Raw genomic sequence first — 8,521 nt, forward strand, 5'->3', positions numbered from 1 at the left:
TTCCACACTGCCTGTGGGTACACAAGGTCAGTTAGCTATTGTCTGTACAGACGCCCCCTGGACATACATGTGACACACAAGTGAGAAAGAGTGGCCATACCACCTACAGCACACCACTCGCTCACAACAGTGAATGACTAAGAGACCCTTTTCACTCACCTCAGCAAAACACAGCTCAGTCAGCCAGTAGCCTGCCACCAGCTCTCGTTACATATAAGGATTATATAGGGCCAGAAGCCAGCCCAGGTAGCATGTAAATTAGACCAAGAACACAGATGTATGGAATTGAGGATCAAGATAAAAGAACAACCCAGATTAAATTTAGATATTTAATTGCCTTAAGGGCACACTACACAATACACAATAGGTCACTTGGTCACAACCAAGTGACCAGGCTGTACATATTTTAAATTCTTTTATGAAATTCTTGGAAATGTCCTGCCCCCCACTAGGAGGGTACACCTACCATCGGTGTGAACTATTACTTCAGAACACATGATAAGTTAAAACTTCTGAATGGAAAATTATCGAGCAAAGGTTTTGCTGCCGTTTGATCCAACTGCACCTCCAGTATTTTTGGAGACCATAGAAAACCCCTCCACTATCCATTGATTGGTAGTTTCCATTGAGTTCCTTTATCCCTATCCCTTCCTGTGGCCTCAACTGTATAATGCCTACCTACATGTCTCCTCCACATGTCTCCGGCACATAATGCCGCCCTTCCGGTGTCCTCCTCTGTATAACTCCTCCTTCCTGTGGCCTCAGTTGTATAACACCTCCTTCCTGTGGATTCTGCTGTATAACGCTTCCTTCCTGTGGCCTCCGCTGTATAACACCACCTTTCTGTGGCCTCCACTGTATAGCGATACTTTCCTGTGGCCTCCGCTGTATAACACCTCCCTCCTGTGGATTCTGCTGTATAACGCTTCCTTCCTGTAGATTCTGCTGTATACGCTTCCTTCCTGTGGCCTCCACTGTATAACACCTCCTTCCTGTGGATTCTGCTGTATAACGCTTCTTTCCTGTGGCCTCCACTGTATAACGACTCCTTCCTGTGGCCACCACTGTATAACACCTCCTTCTTGTGGATTCTGCTGTATAATGCTTCCTTCCTGTAGCCTCCACTGTATAACACTTCCTTCCTGTGGCCTCCGCTGTATAACACCTCCTTCCTGTGAATTCTGCTGTATAACGCTTCCTTCCTGTGGCCTTCACTGTATAACACCTCCTTCCTGTGTATTCTGCTGTATAACGCTTCCTTCCTGTGGATTCTGCTGTATAACACCTCCTTCCTGTGGCCTCCACTGTATAACACCTACTTCCTGTGGATTCGGCTGTATAACGCTTCCTTCCTGTGGATTCGGCTGTATAACGCTTCCTTCCTGTGGATTCTGCTGTATAACGCTTCCTTCCTGTGGCCTCCGCTGTATAACACCTCCTTCCTGTGAATTCTGCTGTATAACGCTTCCTTCCTGTGGCCTCCGCTGTATAACACCTCCTTCCTGTGAATTCTGCTGTATAACGCTTCCTTGCTGTGGGCTCCGCTGTATAACATCTCCTTCCTGTGGCCTCCACTGTATAACGACTCCTTCCTGTGGCCTCTGCTGTATAACACCTCCTTCCTGTGGCCTCCGCTGTATAACGCCTACTTCCTGTGGTCTCCACTGTATAACGACTCCTTCCTGTGGCCTCTGCTGTATAACACTTCCTTCCTGTGGCCTCCGCTGTATAACACCTCCTCCTGTGGATTCTGCTGTATAACGCCTCCTTCCTGTGGCCTCCACTGTATAACACCTCCTTCCTGTGGACTCCAAAGCTCTCCTTTCTTCTATGCTGATGCTCTCTTCTCACACTGTGCCTGCCAGCCTGATGATCAACAGAGGCTGAATGGTGGAGCAGAGAGACATATTTGTATTTGCCAATTGCCATATAAATACAAGTTATTCTATGTAAAGATACTAAGATGTGTTTTCCTGGCAGTTTCCTTCTACCACAGTTTCCTATATGACACAGAGGAAATTTGCAAGGATCCTAAAATAATAGTTTCCGCTTAGAAAATACAGTATGTGTATACAAATTAAATTGCATGTTTACAGTAAATCTAGTACTATGATCTATAAAAAGTCAGCTAAAATAGGTTGTTTTTCCTTAGATACCTGATAGAATATTGTAGTTTGAGCCCTGGTGAGCAGTTCTTATTTTCTGTGACAGCTGCTTATTTCCCTTTGCTGAATCATAGGGACACTTATAGACAGGGTTGGACTGGCCCAACAATGTACTGGTGAAGCAGCAGTGGGCCCCGATGCCTTTTTGGTCCACCTCTACTGGACACTGACCCCACCCCTGCTTCAGCTGACTCCGCCCCTTGTTGTCTGTCTCAGGACTTTAACTCAATAGAGTTGAATTACAGCTATTAGTTCTCTGCATTATCACTGTTCCCCTGCTCTAGCTGTGATCTGCCGGCATCACAACACAAAGAAGATGAAAAGAGGAGAGCTGCTGGGGAATGAGGAAAAGTGAATATGTGGAATTATTTTTTTAATTCATTCGAAGAAAGGAAAAGTGGATGAGCACAATATATGGGGAGCACGATCTGGGGGAATATAAGAGGGGTCTAACAATATGGGGGGTGTGTGAGGGAGCCACAATATGGGGGGATATGAGGGGGGGTGGGCAATCTGGGGGTACGTCAGATGGGGGCTAACAATATTGGGGGTATGAGAGGGGGCCCACACTATTTTGGATTTATGAGAAGGGATCCACAATACGGGGGGATATGAGACGGGCCACAATATGTGGAGGAGATGAGGGGACACAATATGAGGGGGAGATGAGAGGGCCCACAATATGTGGAGGAGATGAGTGCATCCACAATATGAGGAGGAGATGAGGAGCCACAATGTAAGGAAGGGATGAGGGTTCACAATATGAGAAGGAGATGAGAGGGTCCGCAGTTTGAGGAGATGAGAGGGGCCACAATATGAGGGGGAAATGAGGATTCACAATATGTGAAGGAGATGAGAGGGTCCACAATTTGAGGGGGGGGGGCACTATAGTAGGTGGCAGAAGCACTGATTTCTTTAAACAGGTCCTACCTAATGCTGGAGAATCTCCTCCCTGACGTCTGAAAGTTAAGACCTAAATGCTTGTGTTTCGTAAGTAGAAACACATCACTTCTTACCGAACACAAGCATTTAGGTCTAAACATGTCTGCATTCAGGGAGGAGATTCTCCAGATCGCATGAAATGCTATTTAAAACACAATTCAATTGCAACTTGTGAACATGGTCTTAGGCTGCATTCACATTATGCGTCTCCGTTGCATTTTAAAACACATTGCAAACACATAGGGGAAAACGTAACTCAAAATACATCCACGTTTTTACTATCATTAATACTGATGTTTTTTAGGATGTGTCCTGTCTGATAAATTTGCTGAGAGAGCTTCCATAGATTAAATCAGTCAAATACATTGAATTTTATGTAGAGGAAAATGGTGGAGTAAGTAAGAAGGAGAGTGTGCAGGCAAGTTTTATCTAACCCCATGTGCTTTATTCATTTAACATCCACTTCTCTTCATATCTTCTTTATCATTTCCATATGACCCTGGGAGAGATAAGCCGAATCTCAACCTTTTGTGCAGGGTCATTGGGAGACATCATAGCATCTAGTCTCCACCCACCAGGAATAGAAATAGAGCGGGCAGAGGGGAAAACAGCTACAAATGCTAAATTCAAGTTGTATGAAGTGTGGAAATAGTGTTACATATGCAACACCCCTGCCAATACATGGTCAGAGGGGTTGTTTCGAACAGTGCCCTTTCCAGGTTAGGAGCTGACAGAGCAAGTCACAAACCCTCCAGGAAGGTTCTAGACATGGTCATCAGGGGTTAACAGTGGTACATACTGCTGTGAAGGCAAGGGTTAACTATGCTAAAGTTACCATCCAATTGTATTGTGAAGTGGAGTGTGATTGGAGAGTGAGCCACCACCTGACCAGGGAATGACAAAACCCTTGGACAGGAAGGGGCAAGGTCTTTTTTTCCAGCCACCTCTTACCAGAGAGGTCATCTCTTGGAATCCAGCTCCTGACATAGGGGCATCTTTTTACCACCAGCTCTCCGTAGAGAGCACACCTTGCAGATTGATAGCGACCAAAGAGATAGCGTGATGCACACCTTCAGTGCTACACACAGAACACCCAGGACAAAGCTGCAGCTTACATATCTGGACACAGCTACCTCCCAGCCTCCACCTACTACCAGGTGGGTGAATCTATTCTTGAGGATCAATCTCCATGACCACTCTCAGCAATTCGGACTTCTCTAACAATCCGTACAAGACTGTATGGCCCGTTGCGTAAAGAAACGTGAGTTATTTTGCACAACGTTGCCTCCGTCTGTTCCCTGGATACGGCTGTAACAACAAAAGCTCCCCATCCATTACCCATTTCTCTCCCAGCAACCGCCAGCACATCACAGCCTCCACGCTGCATTGTTGTCTGCTGGTTGTAATTTTTTTCTAAATATTGGTGTGAAGAAGATTTTTATAACCAAAACGCGTTACTGAGACATATTAATTTTACCAATTATGTTTTAATATGCCACGTTTTTTGTTCAATGATTGTTTCAATAAATTTAATTATGTTCATTTAATCACTAATCTGGAGTAATTTCAACAATTTATCACCAATTGAGATACTCCTATATGAATTGGCTTATTAATGCTGCACGTTAGCTTCCCCCAATTTTTTCCTCTTCGTACCTCACATCCATTACCCAGGGACTCACACAAAAAAGGGGTTGCCCCAGGGAGATCCAGTACATCAGCCTCTCCCTCCATATTTCTTGCACATACCACCTGCTGGAGACCTGCCAGGCTGTAGGACAGCCCTTTGACCCCCATACTAAGCACCTTGACATTAGCGTGCCTAGGCTGCAGCCGCCAGCCACTCCAGTATTCTGGGCCCCGGCTGCCTCCAGGCCCCAAGAAAAGGCTAGGCCCTGGTGGGAGATGTTGCACATGTTGTTATTATTCTGGCTGTGCCAGTTATTGTCCTATTTTGCACTAGAGAAAAGGTTTTTGGAGCTTGCACATGTATTTAAGAAGTGTCTGCTCCAGTTTTGTGTCGTGGCAACACTGTGTCCAATGAGATAGGGTGTTAGTGCTTAGCGTTTAAAACAGCGATTCCACAGAATTGTGTTACACACTGTATATTAAGGTGCATCAAAAAGAGCAGTAGAGGATGCGCTAGATAAGTGAAGACAGTGCGTCTGTATTCAATAATCTGAGATGGCAAACTGCACATACTACACATTTTTGATAAATCTGGCCAATTATATTCATTTTACTCAGCTCCATTTCTTAGGCCCCACACCAAGGACAGTTCAAGGTTGCAATAGGCTCAATGGCGACAGAGCCTCAGTGGGTCCCTTTTAGAGATGAGCGAACATGCTCGTCCGAGCTTGATGCTCGGTCGAGCATTAGGGTACTCGAAACTGCTCGTTACTCGGACGAATACTTCGCCCGCTCGAGAAAATGGCAGCTCCCGCCGTTTTGCTTTTTGGCGGCCAGAAACAGAGCCAATCACAAGCCAGGAGACTCTGCACTCCACCCAGCATGACGTGGTACCCTTACACGTCGATAGCAGTGGTTGGCTGGCCAGATCAGGTGACCCTGGGATAGACTAGCCGCTGGCCGCGCTGCTCGGATCATTCTGTCTCTGGATGCCGCTAGGGAGAGAGCTGCTGCTGGTCAGGGAAAGCGTTAGGGTGTTCTATTAGCTTACTGTTAGGCAGGAGTGATTCTCAAAGAACCCAACAGCCCTTCTTAGGGCTACAATAACGTTCTACTTTTTTTATTTTAATTTGCATCTTTTACCATTTTGTGAGGAATTAGCAGGGGGACTTGCTACCGTTGTGTTTAGCTCTTAGTGGCACACATATCCATAGCAAAGACCGAAGTGGCAAAATTCAGTAGGGGTTGGATTTCTATTAGGCAATAACTCAGTGTCATCTCATCTGGCATAGTAGTGTGCTTCCTTTGATACTTGGCTAGAAAATAGCCATAGGAGAATACAAACAGCTTCTTGAAGCCTACAGTAGCGTTCTATATATTTGATTTCTGGTTGATCTGCTGGTGGCTGTAGTTTCTGCAGTGCATGTACTTGCCAATTCTGAGCAATTTGTAGTGAGACTTGCGACCGCTGTGTTCTGCGCTTAGTGGCGCACATATCCATAGCAAAGGCCGAAGTGGCAAAATTCAGTAGGGGTTGGATTTCTATTAGGCAATAACTCAGTGTCATCTCATCTGGCATAGTAGTGTGCTTCCTTTGATACTTGGCTAGAAAATAGCCATAGGAGAATACAAACAGCTTCTTGAAGCCTACAGTAGCGTTCTATATATTTGATTTCTGGTTGATCTGCTGGTGGCTGTAGTTTCTGCAGTGCATGTACTTGCCAATTCTGAGCAATTTGTAGTGAGACTTGCGACCGCTGTGTTCTGCGCTTAGTGGCGCACATATCCATAGCAAAGGCCGAAGTGGCAAAATTCAGTAGGGGTTGGATTTCTATTAGGCAATAACTCAGTGTCATCTCATCTGGCATAGTAGTGTGCTTCCTTTGATACTTGGCTAGAAAATAGCCATAGGAGAATACAAACAGCTTCTTGAAGCCTACAGTAGCGTTCTATATATTTGATTTCTGGTTGATCTGCTGGTGGCTGTAGTTTCTGCAGTGCATGTACTTGCCAATTCTGAGCAATTTGTAGTGAGACTTGCGACCGCTGTGTTCTGCGCTTAGTGGCGCACATATCCATAGCAAAGGCCGAAGTGGCAAAATTCAGTAGGGGTTGGATTTCTATTAGGCAATAACTCAGTGTCATCTCATCTGGCATAGTAGTGTGCTTCCTTTGATACTTGGCTAGAAAATAGCCATAGGAGAATACAAACAGCTTCTTGAAGCCTACAGTAGCGTTCTATATATTTGATTTCTGGTTGATCTGCTGGTGGCTGTAGTTTCTGCAGTGCATGTACTTGCCAATTCTGAGCAATTTGTAGTGAGACTTGCGACCGCTGTGTTCTGCGCTTAGTGGCGCACATATCCATAGCAAAGGCCGAAGTGGCAAAATTCAGTAGGGGTTGGATTTCTATTAGGCAATAACTCAGTGTCATCTCATCTGGCATAGTAGTGTGCTTCCTTTGATACTTGGCTAGAAAATAGCCATAGGAGAATACAAACAGCTTCTTGAAGCCTACAGTAGCGTTCTATATATTTGATTTCTGGTTGATCTGCTGGTGGCTGTAGTTTCTGCAGTGCATGTACTTGCCAATTCTGAGCAATTTGTAGTGAGACTTGCGACCGCTGTGTTCTGCGCTTAGTGGCGCACATATCCATAGCAAAGGCCGAAGTGGCAAAATTCAGTAGGGGTTGGATTTCTATTAGGCAATAACTCAGTGTCATCTCATCTGGCATAGTAGTGTGCTTCCTTTGATACTTGGCTAGAAAATAGCCATAGGAGAATACAAACAGCTTCTTGAAGCCTACAGTAGCGTTCTATATATTTGATTTCTGGTTGATCTGCTGGTGGCTGTAGTTTCTGCAGTGCATGTACTTGCCAATTCTGAGCAATTTGTAGTGAGACTTGCGACCGCTGTGTTCTGCGCTTAGTGGCGCACATATCCATAGCAAAGGCCGAAGTGGCAAAATTCAGTAGGGGTTGGATTTCTATTAGGCAATAACTCAGTGTCATCTCATCTGGCATAGTAGTGTGCTTCCTTTGATACTTGGCTAGAAAATAGCCATAGGAGAATACAAACAGCTTCTTGAAGCCTACAGTAGCGTTCTATATATTTGATTTCTGGTTGATCTGCTGGTGGCTGTAGTTTCTGCAGTGCATGTACTTGCCAATTCTGAGCAATTTGTAGTGAGACTTGCGACCGCTGTGTTCTGCGCTTAGTGGCGCACATATCCATAGCAAAGGCCGAAGTGGCAAAATTCAGTAGGGGTTGGATTTCTATTAGGCAATAACTCAGTGTCATCTCATCTGGCATAGTAGTGTGCTTCCTTTGATACTTGGCTAGAAAATAGCCATAGGAGAATACAAACAGCTTCTTGAAGCCTACAGTAGCGTTCTATATATTTGATTTCTGGTTGATCTGCTGGTGGCTGTAGTTTCTGCAGTGCATGTACTTGCCAATTCTGAGCAATTTGTAGTGAGACTTGCGACCGCTGTGTTCTGCGCTTAGTGGCGCACATATCCATAGCAAAGGCCGAAGTGGCAAAATTCAGTAGGGGTTGGATTTCTATTAGGCAATAACTCAGTGTCATCTCATCTGGCATAGTAGTGTGCTTCCTTTGATACTTGGCTAGAAAATAGCCATAGCAATAGGATAGGATTGTTTGGTTTTAAAAACTCAAAAAAAAACAAAAAACACAAAAAAAAAAAAAACACACAAAAAAACACCAAAAAAAACAAAAAGAAGTAAAAAAAAAAAAAAAGTTATAACTCTCATTTTAAAAATG

This window comes from Engystomops pustulosus, chromosome 2 (genome assembly GCF_040894005.1).
Source record: "Engystomops pustulosus chromosome 2, aEngPut4.maternal, whole genome shotgun sequence".
Lineage (NCBI taxonomy): Eukaryota > Metazoa > Chordata > Amphibia > Anura > Leptodactylidae > Engystomops > Engystomops pustulosus.